Raw genomic sequence first — 17,667 nt, forward strand, 5'->3', positions numbered from 1 at the left:
CTCCTCTTTGTTCCTGCTGCAGGAGCAGCCAGGTCCCTGCTCCCTGTGCATGGGAAGGGGGGTTCCTAGAAGGCCCCTTCTCCGCGCCCTCTGATTTCCCTGTGGAAGTCTCTGGCAGGGTCTGTAATTCCTCCCTTGACCTAGCTGGACTCTCTTATGTTGGGCCGTTGACTCAGTTCCTACCTCTTAGCTTCTCCAAGAGAAAGTGCTCGCTGTCACAGAGCTCCACTCAGTCCTTACAGGAACCCACAGAGCAAAAGGCTCTCACACTCAGGCATGGTGGTTCCTGAGGGGTGAGTGAAACCTTCCCACCCCTCCTGCCATGTTGTCCATCTTCAGAGGAGCGAGGCTGAGGCTGGACCACATGCTTCCCATCACAGGAGCAGACTTCAAACAGAAGGCTGACTGACCCAAGGTGCCCAAATGATGTGCATAGCAACATGTCTGCATGAAGTCCTCTGTGGCTAAGGGCAACTCCAAGCACGTGACCATTTCCGCGCCAGTGTTATTTTTGAATGCCACACCTGCTATCTAACTGCAGTTAGAGAAGACCAACCCTGCTGCCCACCCACCATGTAGACAGGGAAGATGAGACACCAGGAAGCTAAGGTCTGGGGGCCCCCAACCTAGCAAGGTGAACCCAAGAGATCTGACCGTTGGGGCCATGAGTTAGCCAAAGTTCTTCCCCTGCTGTGCAGGGCCATGTGTAGGATCCTGGGCCCACAGCCACCTGCTCTGATGGATACAGGTCCCATTTCCTCTATGTTTTTACACACACACACACACACACACACGTTGGGTCTTTCTGTGAGTTTTGCATTTGTGAATGCAACCAACTACAAATCAAAACTCTTTCCTCCTTCAAAACTGTGTCTGAACTGAATGTAAATGTTTTTCTCTTGCTGTCTTTCAATAAACAATACAGTAAAGCCACTGTAGCAGGTACAATATATTAGGTATTTTTAAGAACTCCAGAGATGTGGGAGGATACAGGAGGATGTATCTAGATTATATGCAAACACTATGCCATTTTATATCAGGGGTTCAAGCACCTGTGGATTTGGGGTCAGGAGCAGAGCCCGGGAGACTTCTGTGTGAGCACCTGGGGTTGGACACTGGACCTGTTCCCACTCCCAGGGCCCTTCTCCAGAGGGTACAGTTAGGAACGGTGATTCATCCAACTTTGTAGAACCCTGGACTCTACTCTGGGGCATCTTGGAAAGAGGAGGAACCAAGAGTCCCTTCCCCACCAGAGGCTGTAGTGCATGTGGCTTCAGGACCCAAGAGGAGGTGGCCTCTGGCAGGTGAAGGCCAGGTGAGCTGCTAAGGTGCTCTGGGAAGCCCAATCACCTGTGCATGCTTCTCCCTCTGTCGTCCAGGGAAAGGGCCAGACTCCAGCCTCTGCTCCCCCTGCCTCAGCCCAGGTCTTCAGATGCCTTTCATAGTGCAAGGAGAAGGCATCGCGTCGCCCAGTCAACCTTTGGGGAGTTAGGGATGGCATCCAGAAACACTGGCCTCACACAGGGGCTTCTGCAGGTTAGGCCAGAGAGGATGGGAGGATGCACAGGCCACGGCTTAAAAAAGAAAGACACAGACACGTCTGGGAAATGCGAAGCTCTGGAAGGGTTGGCAGCTGACGAACCAGGAGAAGGAAGACAGAGAGAGGCTTCTGGGGAGAGCAGAGGCACCAGGCACGAGGACATCAGATGCAAGATGCGAAGGTGTCTCAACTGAATCTGGGAGTGGCAAAGCCACAGGGGACTTTTGAGCAAGGACACTGGCATCACTGAATCCACAGGTTTTGAATGCAGTGTGTGGTTAGTGGGAGAGAGTCACTCCAATGTTCCACAGCAGAGTGAGGGGAGCACAGTCTACAGGAAGAAGACAGTGAATGTTCCCACCAAGTGGAAATGATAATATTTTAGGATATGGAAATGCTGGTCACCTGGATCTGGCCATTGTACCGTCTCTATGTGTTCTAAATTATAAGACTACACCCAATAAAGTTCAGATGTTATATGTCAACTAAAAATATATTTTGAAAAAAATAAATAAAATTTAAAAAATAGACATAATATGTGGCATAGGCTTGAGGGAAGCATCTCTCCTTCCTCCACTACTTAGAGGCCAGTGATTTGGACATTTCAAAGGTCAAAGCTCCAGGTGAGGAAGCCCAAACCAGAAAACAGGTGGTGGGGAAGGAGATGTCAGGGAGGCACTGAGAGAAGTTTCTGAGGGTTGCTTTCTCGATGTAGGGATGGAGGGAGGTGGCGAATCAGAAACAGTGGGTACAGAAGGGACACACAGCTCTGACGAACCTTAGAACAAAAAGCTGAATTGACGGATGATGCAAGCTGACATTCGCTGAGCTTCCCCGAGGGTTGGGTGCTTTCTGCGTGTACCTCCCTGCTGCACCCCAGCACGTCAGGGTGTCCATGACTTGACCAGAGCCCCACAAGGGGAAGTAGCAGAAACCAGGATTCAAACTTGGGTTTTCAAAGCCACACCCTTAGCCCCCTGCTATTGCTGCTACCAAGCATAGCTGAGCAGATGTTGGTTTCAGGGGCTCGGTGGCCATGCCAGGGATCCCCACCGTCCATCATGTTGGGAGCACCAAATTCAGAATGAAAGAAGAGGCAGCTACACAGATCTGGTCGCTTTTCTACAATTGTAACAGCGGTAGGGAAACCAGTGTGATGAGCTCTTCTTAGAGAAGGCCTGAGGGTCTGGCTATGTAGAATCTGTCCACTCTTTCCTAAGCTAAATTATTGACTAATTCACATAGATTATTCATTGGGTACCTCCTATGGGCCCAGGCCTGCTGTCAGTCTCAGGCCAGAGAGTAGGGGCTTTCCTGCACAGATTTAATAAATGTCAACTCCCATAAAGAACATAAAACTCTGCATATTCTACTGTATAGAACAGACACACGTGTTACCTACACAAGACAAACTTATAACTTATGCCACCTTAAATGAGCCCATAGAAGGTGTAAGAGGTGAGGACAGACACAAGGCCCCTCCCTGTTAAAACCATTACTGATTCTCTGCAGCCCTGCAGACAGAGTATGCTTCATTCCCATTCCCTCTTGAATCTCTAAGTTCTTGGAAGATTCAAATGTGCAGACAGCTGAAATGTAGATAATTCTTGATGCCACCAAGGCTGAATGGATGGCTAATAAAATCTCTTTGAAAATCACCAACGTATGTCTAGAAATGTCCACCATGACAATGTGGACAGTGGAAGGCAAAGACCACTTAATTATCTCTGCCGACTGATAAAACTAATCCAGATTTTATTCTCACATGGACTCTGATGAAAAAAATTCTCACATGTGATGAACCTAATGGATATTTTCTTGTACAACTTTTGCTCTTGTCTAAATGATAGCAGATATCTCGCTGTCCCTGCGCCAAGTTTATTTGTGTGCATGCTTCCAATTGGCAAGCTCCTTAAGAGCTGCGACCCTCTTCCAGGAAGGGAAGGAGGCAGGAGCTGTAAAAGTAAATGACCTGATATTACCACCAGGCTCAGCCACTTGGTTCTGGTGTGATCTTGGGCAAATCACTATCCTCTCTGGACTTCAGTTTCCAATATGTCAGTAGGATCAGCAAAACCCAGCTCAAAGGTGGGTGGTAAGGGTCAAATGAAATAATACAGGAGAAGTCCCCAGAATCATTTAATCTTGACTTTTCATGGAAATACAGTGGGTTGCAAATTTGAATAGAAAACAATGAAATTCGATGCAGATAAAATATAATTTGGATTATCTATGATAAGAGCCTTGGAGGATCTGGGAACATTCATGAACCCTACGAAATTGTCTGCAACATATTTACCAGTGGGCGTATTTGCATTTTCCTTCTGGAAAGAGAGCCCCCTGATTTCATCATGCAAGAACCCCTTTAAGCCCAGAGGGCCACCCCCTGCAGAGAGTGTAGCTCACAACCAGCACGAAAATCCCTCTGCCTGAAGTCCATTCTTCCCAAGGCCACTTTATTTCGTGGTCAAGCCAGATGGACACAATGGCCTGCTCCTTTCTCCTGGACCTGTGACTCTCTGGTAGGCATATTCCCTATATTCCTTCCTGAGAGCTCAGGGATGACCCGAAATGCTATTGTCCGTTGGAAGTTCACCTTCTTCTTCTGTCCATCTTCTTCTCCTCCTCCCCCTCCTTTCGCAGGTCTTGATCTCCAATGAACACTCTGGAATTTACTTTAGCATCACTCCTGAAGACCCTGACCTGTGAGAGAAATCATAAGAGAATCGGAGCATTAGGAGAGAATGGAAGCTTTTGACAGCATTCTGAGAAAGTAAATATGATCATCAGGGTCAAGTTCAGTAGAAAGGGCAAGAGAAGGGCAGAAGCCAATCAGCGGGACTATCATCCAGCCCACGGGGCTCCTAGAAACCAGTTTTGCAAGACTAGGAGGGAAACATTGGGTTAGATATTTGATAAGTCATTGGGGTATAAAAAAGAGGAGATAACTAGTTAGAATCCTTCTTTGGAGGCAAGAATGCTGGAGGAGGGGGTGGGTAGGTCACAGGGTCAAGGGAGACCTGAGCGTCTTGATCCTCCATGGAGATAATTTTCAAAAATCCTTTCTTACAAACCACATGTTCCCCTTCAGACAAACGTCTGAAAGACCTTGGCAAGAACAAGCTTTCAAATCTCCCCCAAATTATTAAGTCAAGTAATGGGCTTTTACAACATAAGAAGTTCAAAAGGCTGTCAGGTTGGAGCCAGACAGCTGAGGAATGTACATGGCCCTCAGAGGAGGTGCACAGCCATTAGTGTGTATCAGGTGGCCCTTATCAGAGGGCCCCATCGGCCAGTCAAAGGACAGGTTATTATGTGTGCCAGGTTGCTCAGAATTGGCCCCTCCGAAGTCAACTGAGAGCAGTGGGCCCAACCCTCCTCCCAAACCCTTGTTCAAACACAGCACAGGGCTCTGTGGTTAAGGAAGGAAGGCAAAGCTGAAAGAAGATTCTACATGGTGAGGAAGCAACTGGTTGCTGAGTCACAAGAAGCCACAGTCCTGTCTCTGCAGTTCCTACACCACTCTGGACAGCAGCCTTTCTAGGGACAAGACTCTGCCCTATCAGGAGGAAACTTAGTTGGACCATATACACCATCTTGCCTTGGTGCCTTTCATGTCTTTGAGACATACCAGAATTCTCTAAATGATGTTAGGTCATAGACGCTTCAGAATGCAAAGACACCAGTGGCCTCTGTGATAAGTTGATAAAACAGACAACTAGCCAGTCTGTGCTGAAGAAACTGCGCTTCAGACTCAAAGAGCTGACATCACGGGGGGACCATACTTGTGTCCTCTGTTGACTTCCCTCACCTACAACCCAACGTGGCCGCCATCTTGTTTTCCTGGCGTCATGAAGGGTGGCCTCAGGGAATTTCATGCCCATAAAAGACACTGAAGCACACACATCACTTTCAGACTCCTCTTTAGCTATCGGCCCATCCCCTCAAGGCCTTCCCACTTTGTCTTCTCCTGGGACAATGGTCTATAACATTGGTCGAGTCCTCTCTGGGCTTCAAGACAAAGAGGGTGAGTGAAAACATTATCTGATACTTTAGTGCTTGACAAACACTAACAAGTCTAAGATTCTGGGTGCAAATGGAAGGAACTGCATGTTATACAACTAATAATGACATCTTTTGCCTCCCTGAGACAGAGATCTAATCTTTTCAAGATATTCCACAGAAAGCAAGCAATCGTGTTGATGACTTACAATACTAAATTGGTGAGAGGGGTGATGAGATCTGAATGGCTTTTTAGAATTTTTACAAAGTACTTTCACATTCCTTTAACACTCAAACTACCGCAGACAGCCCAGATACCTACTTTATAGGCCAGATCTCACTGAGGCTACTGAAAACTGAGAGAACCTCTTTCCAGGAATAGCTTGTCCACACAGGATCCCAGACTGTTCCGATTGCTGCTCTGGGGCTGCTCTCAGAAAATCCATTTTTCAAAAGCATCCGGTGTAATTATCACCTAAGCAAACTTTGCAAAGCGTGGTCCAAGAACAGCTGCCAATGTGCACATTTTCCAAGATGGAAGCTTCCTTCTTTAAAATCTCCCAGAACTGTTAAACTTCCATGGAAAGGAAAAATTTAAAATGTGCAATAAACAGCCTCATTAAGGAGGCAGAGACCTGGGATCCTGGCAGAGTGGAGGCTGTGGAGTGGCTTCTCCCAGGAGTGCCCTGCCCTGGTCCAGCGGCCAGCACACACGGAAGCCTCGCAGCCCGGGGCACTCACTCTGGAGCACACAGTGGTTGGGTTTGTAATTTATAATGTGAGGCCAACCAACAAATTCTATTATTCAAACATGTGGAGCAAACCCAAGGAGAGGAGTACTTTAAACTAATCTTTTGCTCAGAAGCGACATTTGCAGCTCTTTTCACTTACTTTTCATTATTTCTCCACAGGGGAACCGTTTCCAGGAATTATTATGTTAAGCAGTATATTAAAAAATGAGTCTTGGTATTTTTTGCAATAAATAACAGTTCACATTTATTCAGAGAACAGAAATGCTCACCAGAACTTAGTCCCATTGTCTGCCTTAAGTAAGGACTTATTAGGAACCATCTAGAATCATGTCCTAGGAGTTTGAGCAATAACCCAAGCTCTGAATGATTTTGGTGAGCATTCCCTACATGCTGACCCCATGCAGGATGCTGGGGATACAAAAAGAAATATAACCCAGGCCTTTCCACCTATAAGCACATAGTAGGTGCTTACAGAGATCCCTGCAAAATAGAGAGCAATAGCACTTGCAATCAGAGTGGTGGGAACCGGCTCATAGTTAACCTCAGTTTCCACATAAGTAAAATAAGAATAGTGTCTGTCCTTCAGGGTCTTGGGAATGTGGTTGTGAATAACGAGTCCAAGTGCAAGAACATGGAGGCTTCTGACTGAGCACTTACAGCTGAAGCCACCACTTGTGCTGGCAGAGACTGAGGTGGGCAGGGGAGGAGGAGGTCCAGAGCCATCAGGAGGGATGAGTTCAGGGGTGCCCTGATTGCAGGCTGCCAGCACAGGAAGCTGGAAACAAGCTCCTACGAGAGGATGACTTCTATCATCTTCCGTGGGCCATATTTGGCTTTCTAGGTTGGTCCTGAGTTGGAAGTGGGTCGGGGAGAATTAGAGAAACCGGCAGTCAGTGACCTATCCCTGGGCATCCTGTGTTGATTGCTGCAGAGATGTACGCCAGCCTTCTGTGGTCCTAGGGGGTGTGTCCACACACGTTCAGCCTCTCGGGGAGACGCACACGGTGAACACATTTCTCCATGGCTCCATCAGAGGACCAAGGAACACATGTGAAACAGAGGTACCAAGGCTTTAGAATCCCAGAGAAAGCAGTTACCCACCCTACTCCAGAGTCTGAAGGGTCTGGCCTTTTGTGGAGGCTGCCAGTCACAAGCCAGATTTACGGAGACAAGAAAGAGGTGGAGATGCTACAGAGTGAGGGCACAGCAGGGCCAAGGGCAGAGTCGGGGCAGGACTCCGGTGGTGGCTGTGCTCTAGGACCCACGTGAAGAGCCAAATGGAAGGGAAGACAGAGCCAGAGTTTGGGAAGGGAAGGAAAAGAGAGGGACAAGCTTAGTGCAAGTTTGAGTTTTGTAGCTATAGGGACAGAGCTGGCCACATGAGAAAGTCCTGTCCTAAATCAAGGAAATGGTGGCAATGAGAAGAATCCATCACCTTCTCAGAGCCTGGCCAGTGTGTGTTGCTAACAGCCCAAGCCTGTTGCTCAGAGAAGGATAACCTCGGTTTCCTCAGGTCGCAGCCCTGGACTCTTGGTACTCAGGTGGACTGGCTCAAAAATACTGCAGCCGCCCTAGTCCCGTGCACTGCCAGAAAACCGTGCCATGAAAGACTCCCTTCTCCCCAGGTGGGCTGAACTCAAGCTTATGGGTGTTGCAGAACTCAAGCTTCAAATTTGAAATTTCTTTGACTTATTGTCTAATCACGCACATGTTCAGTTGCAGGGTGGGCGGATCCACACTGGAGGGGGTGGCACTCAGGGCTGCATCTTGTAGTTGGTTGGGGGCTCTCAGCCTCTCTCTTGCCTACAGTCTGGGGCCTGAGCTATTTATCTTGCCCCCTTTACACCTTTACATGCTACTCACTCACTCACTGGATATTTGCCCAATTTTTGACTTGGTGGTGCCATCAAAACTGCAGCCTGGTTACTAACCCCTGTGATGTCACTGGAAGATCACTAAAGCAACTTTCTGAGGATGAATGAGCTCCCACACAGCTTCCTAGGGATTGAAAACGTGCTGGTCCCGGGACTCCTTTCTTCTTGAATCCCATTCATCAGTGGCCACAGTCCTCACATAGACTCGATGTGGTTCTGCCTAGACTTAGGGGCCATTTTTATGAGCAAGTTTATTTCTGAAAGACAGAGTGTTGCCATGCTTATAAATAAGATCTGTGAGGACATCACATGGGCCCTTTCCCAAAGAATAGTGTCCTGTGTGGGAACCTGCCTGCCCATTCACTGGCCTTCACCCATGGTCCTGACACTGCATGGATGAACCTGCCATGAGCCTTGTCCTGCCTTGTATCACTTAGGTTATAACCTCCTCCACTGAAGGGAGTCATCCATTACTTTGACAAGTGTCCATCAGGCACCTCTGAGGGGTCCAGTACCCCTCTAGGTTCTAGGCAAAAAGCCACAATAGTCAGATGCAACACTCCTTCTGTGGGATGGTGGGCTGGAGACACAGATGATGAACAGGTGGAGAAGCCCAAGCAATGTCCAAGAGAGGCCCTTGCTACTGAGGGAGACTAGACCACCTGAGCAGAGAGGACTTCTCTAAGGAGATGGCCTCAACCATGTAAGAGGAAGAGGCCACAGACCAGAAGGGAGCTAGGAGTAGCCATGAAGAGGACCGAGGTATGAACTGCATCAGAGTAGAGAAGAAAGCCACAGTCTGAGGCCTGGTGGGCAAGAGGAGCATCAACTTAACAGGAGTTTGGAGGGTGAGGGTGGAGAAGAGCAGAGAGATCAGAAAGCAAAAAGGAGTTTGAATATCCTTCTAATTGCACTGGAAGCCATGGGAGATTTTAAGGCAGGAAAACATTACAATCCAAAGTATGTTTCAGAAAGATCATTGGATTGGCTGGGTAGAATCAGGGCAGGACCACCCATGCTGAGAGAGCATCTGAATGGCTTTTTCCATGGCCAAGTTAATGACTAGGCTGAGCTGGAAACAGCAGGGAAGACAGAGAAGTGGACAAGGTCGGAGCCCATTTGGAAGCTCTGGGTTAGCAAGTCTTATGTATATGTGTGCGTCCAGGGCTTTGCATGGTACAGCATGCACAGTGGGTAATCAACAAGTGTGGATTTATTTGGGATGTGTTGGACTGAATTAAATTGAAGAAAGATACACTGATTGGGCCAGTCAAACGTGAGTTTATCTTTAACTTAAAATTTTAACATCAAGCACTTTGGATAAAAGAGAAGCCACTCTTTTTCACTCTGCAGGAAGTTCAGATCTAAATCATATTCAAACCCCTCATATATATTATGTATATGCATATATCTAGCAGCACTTATCTGATCATAAAAGGGCCCTTTAAACAAAGCTGCCAGTACTGCATATAACTTCCATTTCCAGCTGAATTCATTTCAACACTGGACAGATACCAAGTCAGGAAGGAAAACTAGAAGAAAGTCCTACGGCCACATCCTCACCAGGTCCTCATGCCATCCAAACCCCCAGAAGGAGGAGATAAACTACACTTTCTAAATTAGTTCTCCTTTTTGAGATATAGAGAACTTTGAAATCAAGAGATTGGCGGACTGGCCAAATCAAGCTATAAATTGGCAAAATCACCTATGCATTCTATTGAAAAATAGGTTGATACAAGGATTTGGCTGAGGACCCAGGAATATTTGACAGCCAGTTTCTGCAGAGAAAGAAATATGCACAAAGGATTCTAATTAAGGGGAAAAACGTGCCACTTGATTAATCTCTGAACCTGGATCCAAATATATAGTACAGAGAACTTATGTCATTTGGGGTAGCCATTCCCTAATGAAGCTATGCCAGGTACTATCTGCTGTGTGGCATTGACCTGACCCCAAGTTCATTTACATGTAGCAGATTATAAGACCAAGGAGTTAAAAGTAAGATAATGCCATGACATAGAGCTAGGAAGTTTCAGATCTGGAATCTGATCCCAAGCGTGTGTTCCATCTGATTCACTGTACTTTCCCTAAAAACTAAAAGTGGTGTTGTACCACCCCCAAATCATAGCCCAATACCATTCCAAGTAGTTCTCCCATAAAAGCTGACAGAGATGGGGTTTAATGCTGAGCCTATTGGGAAGAATGTGAGGCCTCCCACCAGCATCTCAGCAGGCAGATGTCCTGAGTTTCACTCTCCTGTCCCTGGTCACCCACCTAGAAGATGGAAGAGCACTTCCAACATTTCAAGGAATGTTAGGATATTCTGAGAAAAAGGGAGTTCACCTTCACTCTATGCTATTTAAGAAAATGATGGCTGACCAATTTATGATTTCCACTGTCATTAAAGGAAACCCGTGGGAACATCAACCTTAGATTTCTCTGCGTCTCACCTGCTCCAGGACAGCTCATGTGGAATGCCTGCATGCCCACGCATCTTGTGTAAACTTGGACTTCTCCACCTCCAACACAGGAGAAGAAGGCAGGCAGGCAGAAACTAAGGAAGAATGAAAGAAGAAGCGAGGAAAGGGAGGATGGAGAGAAGGGCATGGAAAAAGGAAGGACTTGACTTCGATCTCTTTCAATAATAATCAAAAGCTCATTTAACTCACCTTGATTGACACTCAGCTGGTAGCAGACCCTGTGCCTGGTTGCCCCCATGGAGACTTATAGATGACACCACCTCCAAAAAAAAAAAAAAAAAAAAAAACCACACAGAAGGAGCTGGGGTAGGGCCACATTGTATTGGGATGATTTTCCTGAAATTGAGAGTCCTAGCATACATACCCTGTGCGGCTGATCATTTTTCATAAATTCCCATTGTTTCATTTGCTCGACCCTAAAAAGTTATTGTGTTTTCTCCACTCCCACCCCATCCAATAAAATAAAACTAATATCATGGTGTCATTTGAAAATATATTTATGTTTGTTTTCCCTATAAAAAGAGATAATAATGTTATGTTCCAATAATATTAAGTTGCAATGTTATTTGCAAGATTGCAGAGCTTTTAATTTTCTGATTATTTCCACAGTGGGAGTTTCAGCTCAATTTCGATGAAGACACTTCTATCTGTTTCGGTTATTTTTTTATTACAGCTAGAAGCAACAATAATTGCCTTTAGTGTAGGAAAACATCACGGAGGAGACAATTGTTGTCCCCAAAGAATAAGATCATCAGGGCGAATTTTGATGTAAAAAATTTGTAAATTAATTGCAGAGTCCTATAAATATTATATTTCCTAAAATTGCATTGTTTGCGGTGCTCAAAGAACTCATCTTTTTAAATATTTCTTTTAAAGAAATGGATTTCTTAAGAGACACGGCAACAAAGTGCTAATAATTCCTATGCATATGGCATCCACAGGATGGAGCGAATCCAGTGGAGATTACAAATCCAGCATCCATTGGGTTTACTCATTGGCTCTCAAACTTATTGGCTATTTGATCTTTATTAAGCAAAGTAATTCTAAGTCTCAGTTTCTGCTACTCAGAAAAGGCTGCTCTGAGATTATAGTAAATCATGTGTATGAAATGACTCGTTGCATAGTCTGGCCTAAAGGAAGCACTAAATTATGGGCAGCTCTGACACCAGGATGTGTTCAGGCTGCCTGGTATCATTAATTCAGCATGTGTTGAGCACCAACTGTATACCTGCTCCCACCACTACTACAGGTACTGGAGGTTGACGATGAAGATGATGGCAAAGGTTCTGATGAAGATGCCAGTCTGGTGTCACTAGAATACACACTGCCATGAACTGGTGAACCCTAATGCAAAAGATCCCAGAGTGAACTCCTGCAGTACTCAGGCATGCCTATAAAAATTAATAACAAAATTATTCTCTGCATGGCCCCTGTGTGCCAAGTGCCATCGTCCTCAACACACATACCCAAGACCCACTTTCCTTTTGATTACCTGCCTTTGTTATAAAAGTTGGAAAATGTAAACCTTAAATTTCCCAGCCTCTCTTGAAGCTAAAGTCTGCTGGATGACCCGGATCTGGCCCTTGAAACATAAGAAAATATCTGATGAAGATCTATGCAGGACTTTTGCTTTTATTTTACAGGGACAATCTCATCCTGGTTTTCTCACCCTATACAACATTTGTATGAGACGTGGAGAGTGACTGGAAGACAGGCAGCAAGAACTCCGCATCTACACGTCACTGGGATTTAGCACTGAATCTGGTACACAGTGGATGCTAAAAATCATGGTGGAAGGATGGAAAGAGGGAGGAAAGGAAGGAAGGGGGAGGGGAGCCCACGAGATATGGGGTATAAATGTGAGCTGAAACTGACCTAAAACAAAGACCTTCTGTAGATGATGATGATTATTACCATAATTATTTATTAATTTGCATGGTAATTCCAGTTATTTTATATAGCTACAAGGGAGCACATAAAGTTTCAGTGGAGAAATGTCCCTTCAAACTGCATGAGGGTTTCGGGAGCACTCTATTCGAACATGTGCAGGGGAATGACTACCACTTGCCTGAGAGACATGACTTAGGAAAGTGAGCCCGCCCAAGAATGGTACATGAGCAAGAGAAATTTTTGGAATAAACAAATATTACGTTTTGGATTAAGGAGATTCATTTCTTCCTTATATAATCCAGTTCTCCATAAACTATATTATGCAAGCCACACACAAAAATATTTTCAGCACTGAAAAAAATACTCAAGACATCTAGCTCAGACTGAAGTCCTTCACAATGTGCCTACTTGCCCCCAAGTTAATCGTTGCTATATTTTAAAACTCTCCCTCTGGATGTCTTCCTGTGCATTTGCTTACATGTGATATGACAGCCATAGCAATGGGTCCGTGTGTGCATGTGACATAGCTTCATATGAATGGGGTGGAGGGTTGCATAGTGGCCCGCACTTAGTTTTACTGATTTTTGACACATATTAAGGCAGTTTCTCAACATCTGCACACAGAAAGACCTGAGGAATTTAAACTGATGTGCAGGGTTCTATATTGAGGACATAACTTAGTTTGAACAGGGCCCTTCTTCCAGGCACAGAGGAGGTCCACGCCGGGCTCAGCCTCATACCCCGCTAGCAGTTCCATGGTGTCCACTCACACTCTACCAGTGCTTGCTACTCTTACTCAGTAACATTTTTCCAAACTGATGGGAAGGTGGATTTTATGTCACTCTTCTTGTCACGTACATTTGCCGGATGTTTTCTTAGGAAAGTCAATTTTCACATGCTTCTTGGCCTGTTGGATTTCCTGTACTCTTCAGGGCCAGTTTAGGCTTTTGGTCTTTTTGTTGTTATTTTTATTTTGCTTATTGACATGTGCTCTGCAGGTATTCAGACATTTGATATCATTCCTTTATATTTTTAATATATGTAGGGTGGTATTTTCTCCTAGATTACCATTGGTCAATTTTAACTTTTTTAATATATAGTCTTAAATGTTGATATTTTCAGATAGACCAGTCTTTCCTTTTTTTTTTTTCTTTTTCTTTTCAGTACTTGAACCCAGGGTCTCACACACATGAAGCGAGTGCTCTACCACTGAGCTACCTTCCCAGCCCAATGATCTTGTGTCTTGTTAAAGAGACATATAAACATGAAGGCCCAGAACATATTCACCTAGGTTTCCTTACAGTGTAAGTGACAATATGAAAATAATTTTTGTGCAAGGCATTTTCCTAAATGGCTTCAGATCTGTCCTGGCATTAACAAATTTGAAACTACTTTGTTAAGGCCCTTGTATTAAAAAAAATATAAATGAATAAACTCCTGTTTGTGTTCGAATGGATTGAATTAAAATTATAGAAAAATTATGGAGAATGTCGATGTTGATCCTTCCCACTCACCACCATAGTGTTTTCTCAATTTATCCAGTTCCCTTTCATGCTCCTTATTAAAATACTATGAATTTTTTGAAGTGATTGAGCACGTTTCTGTTGAAGTTCAGCACTGAACGCTTCCTCAGTGTTCTGGCTCCAGGGGAGTACTGCGGTTGGCTTTAAAAGGATCATTGACCTACCAACAGCAAACTGTAACATTGCAACTTTTGGCTGATGTGAGAGGTCTGGCCCCTCCTTTGCTAGTCCTGGCAGTTAATCAGCTGGTTCTCTGTGACCAACGCTTGCAAATTATGGCAGAATCACTGCTGTTAATAGACTGTAGTTAACTTATTTCCTTTTCTTATTTAACTTCAAAGTCTAGGACTTTGTTGCCAATTCACCTCTTCCCCCATCACTAGAAGGGCTTCCTCCACTAAGTGATTAACATGTATTTACTGTGTGAGTATAACAGAATGGCACTGTGTGACAGTTTCTCTACTGAGGGCCACATGATGGTGATTCATGATAATTATGATTGAGAAAGGTTTCTGTCATCTCAAGGATGCTAGGATTTTTCTTTATCCCAATTTATAGGTCATTTTATTAAATGATTTTCAATTTTAAATTACTTAGATAATTTATTTTTATATCATAGACCATTAATAATTATTTGGACAGATTTTCCACTGTTGAATACACTTTGGATTCTTTAAATAAACTTTATCTGGGTGTCATATGGAATTTTTAAATACATAACTAGAATCTCTCTTTTTCTAAATTCTTTACCAAATAATTAAATTCAAACTACAAATAATTGTATCTACTGTAATCTCACTAAATTTTTTTAAAGCATAGAACAAATCTTAGAAGAAAATAAACAAAATGTAAAAATGTTCTCCCCTGATTGATGGAATTATTGGAGACTGTCTTCTTCCCACTTTTTTGTTTGCTTGTTCGTTTTTTGGATCCATTGCTTCAAGACTTTAAACAAACTGTAAAAAGATCATTTTTTTTCTTTAAAAAGTACCTGAGCTTTTAAAATCAAACAGGCCAGGACTTCATTTCTGCCTCCACCACCTCACAGTCAGACTTGGCAGAGAGGCTGCCACACCAACACCTGCTGCTCACCTTGCTGTGGGGGCAGGTGACTATAAGATGCCGTCACAGGTGTTTCTTCTACAAATGGTCATCGTTACCTGTGGTATTCGGTCAAATCCGTGGCACAAAATCAAAAGCAAACAAAAAACCCTGATATGTATGGCCTTGTTCAGGTAAGGAAACAGGGTGAAAGACTGAGTTTTTCACTTTTCTGTCTAAAGTTTTGTAAATAGTCTAGGCGCACCTCCAACTCTGCATAGGTTGAGTGGGAGATGGGTCCACCTGGACCTCAAAGCCAATAATCTTCTTTCCATTTAAAATCCTGAAATCTTTCTTGAGATGCCATAGAAAAGATTAGCTTAGCTTTTTCACTTCAGTTATTTTCATCTCCAAAGTGGATACAATCAAAGCACTTAGTAAAAGTTTTTGGTGAGGATTTGCAGGAATAGCTAGCTGTTATCATTATTCACCTGTAATAATGAATGACCATTTTTGAGTTCTTACCAAGTGCCAGACACCACTTTAAGTACCTTTCATGCAAATACTTCTTTTGCGGCTCTAGGAAAGATGCCCTTCCCATCCCTGCTTTGCAAATGAATAAATTAGGCATAGGGTTCAGAGAAATCCCTCACAGTTTTCGGCAGTAGAACTCATCAGTCAGAGCTCTGTAACAGACCTGCAAGCATCAACCAGTGCTTGGGAAATAAAATCAGAGCAAGCCAAATAAGATAAGGCCCCATGTAACTTCTGCATCCAGACCAAGTTTTACTTATTAAAAACTTGAAGCTACTTTTTAAATGGTCATTTCCGCTTGGTTGGAGAAATTCTCAGCCATTGGCCAAGTGTTGGTGGGTTCCCAGGGCCTAGGACAATTATATAAAGCACTTGGCTTGGGTTGGCCTCTCACCCTGTCCTGGCTGGTGAACCCCCATGGCCGGCACGTCCAGAAGTCTGCATGCAGAAGTCCTGGTTGTATTTCCTAGAACAAGTCATGCAAGGACTCAGTAACATGGAATTTTTACAAAAAAACAAGTCTTTTATAAATACAAAGGTAAGCTGAAAATTTTTGTCCTATTTTTTTTAAAGATGGTTCTAGATGCCAAAACATGGAAATGTGTTGACTTGAAGATGGACATTTTTATTTTTAAAATCTAAAAATGAATCCCTCTGCTTCTCATTGCCAAGTTTAAGATTCTGTTTCACAGTAGCTCCGATTGCTGAGACTTTTCCAATATCTGCTGGAAAATGCTTGGGGCCTTCTGAAACTTGTAGCCTGCATACTTTGAGGGCAAGTTGCATTCTGATATAGATGTTAAAATAAGAACTCTGAGAGTTTTAGAAATCTACTGAAGGAGATTTTGATTAGAAAATGGTTATTCCATTATCAATGGGAGGGAAAAAGATTTCTTAATAAATGACCCCTTTTAAAGGCCAAACAAAAGAGTCTTGGGCTTAGATTCCATTAACCTACATTCAGAATATCTCACATTCATATTTTTAATGCAAATGATTTCTGCCTCTCTCTTCTCCCAGAGTACCTCGTGCATGGCTTGATCCTAGCTGTGCCCTGATGTCGTTGATGTTTTCTCTTGTTTGGGGTTTTCAGTGTACTTTCCCATGAGTTGGTCTCCCCAGCTCCATCAAGAAGATGTGGAATTGAATCATTTCTATTTCTCCAGCAACTGTCCTAGGACCTGACACCTTCTATTTCCATACGGCATTTGAACTTCCCCAGTTCAAAGAGTGACCTGTCCGGCCACTAACAGAGCATTCCGGCTCTGTCCCTTCAGTGCCCTGTTCAAACACACAGGAAGACAGAAGCAGGAAATCTTGGGAGTATTTTCCTCTCCCAACCCTGCGTGCACAGCCTCACCTCTCAGGCTTCCTGCTGCTGCGTCCCAGGGGTTGTCTCTTCTGTGGCTCAGAAGCAAGCAGCTGCTGGAAGGCTCTGGCTCCTTCTAGAACTGGCTCAGGATTCGTGAGCCTCAAGGCCCTGGGAACAGCATGTCACCTCCTGAAGCCTAGATGCCCTCATTTTTAAAACAGGAATTCTGACGTAGTCCTGTGGGTCTCAGATGCATCACGGCCAACTGATGAGTTACCGTTAGAGAAAGTCCACGGTGGCAGTCTCAGAGGGCTGGACCACGGGGGTCACCTTGACAGGACAGACTCCATTTTCCATTCAGGAGTGTGGCGTCCTGCAGGAGTAGGAAGAAAAGATGCAAATGATCAGAAAACATTGCTCCGCCCTGCAGAGTTGCTCTCCTCCTGCTCTTAGGTGTGGGCAGGGCTGCTCAGGAAAGTTCGGCCACTTCTCTACAGTCGCTCATTAGTTAGGATGACGTGCCCAGGGTCAGAGCCACAATTCCTGACAGCCCCGGTGTTAACCCCATCAGTGACAGCAGCAGCAGTCACACAGGTTACAGGATGCTTCCAGGGCATTCCACCTGGAGGCTTTCCAAAGGCAAGATCGGGCACTTCTGAAGAGGACCAAGATGACCAGAGGTGGCAGACACATTCCATCAGAAAAAAATAAAGGAGCAT

General features: G+C 44.5%; 1 long non-coding RNA gene across 1 annotated transcript in view; it reads right to left on the reverse strand.

Moving 5' to 3' along the window:
- Positions 1–3,666: 3,666 nt before the first annotated feature.
- LOC124080385 (uncharacterized) overlaps positions 3,667–17,667 on the reverse strand; it is a 54,368-nt gene continuing 40,367 nt past the window's right edge. The window contains exons 5-7 of the long non-coding RNA XR_009225114.1: positions 11,877–17,321; positions 10,838–10,908; positions 3,667–4,243 (exon numbers count right to left, since the gene is read on the reverse strand). This is a non-coding gene — a long non-coding RNA (uncharacterized LOC124080385). The remainder of the gene's footprint in view (positions 4,244–10,837; positions 10,909–11,876; positions 17,322–17,667) is intronic.

This window comes from Marmota monax, unplaced genomic scaffold, assembly GCF_021218885.2.
Source record: "Marmota monax isolate L192 unplaced genomic scaffold, Marmota_monax_Labrador192_F-V1.1 WCK01_AAM20220418_F8-fsc00183, whole genome shotgun sequence".
Classification (NCBI taxonomy): Eukaryota; Metazoa; Chordata; class Mammalia; order Rodentia; family Sciuridae; genus Marmota; species Marmota monax.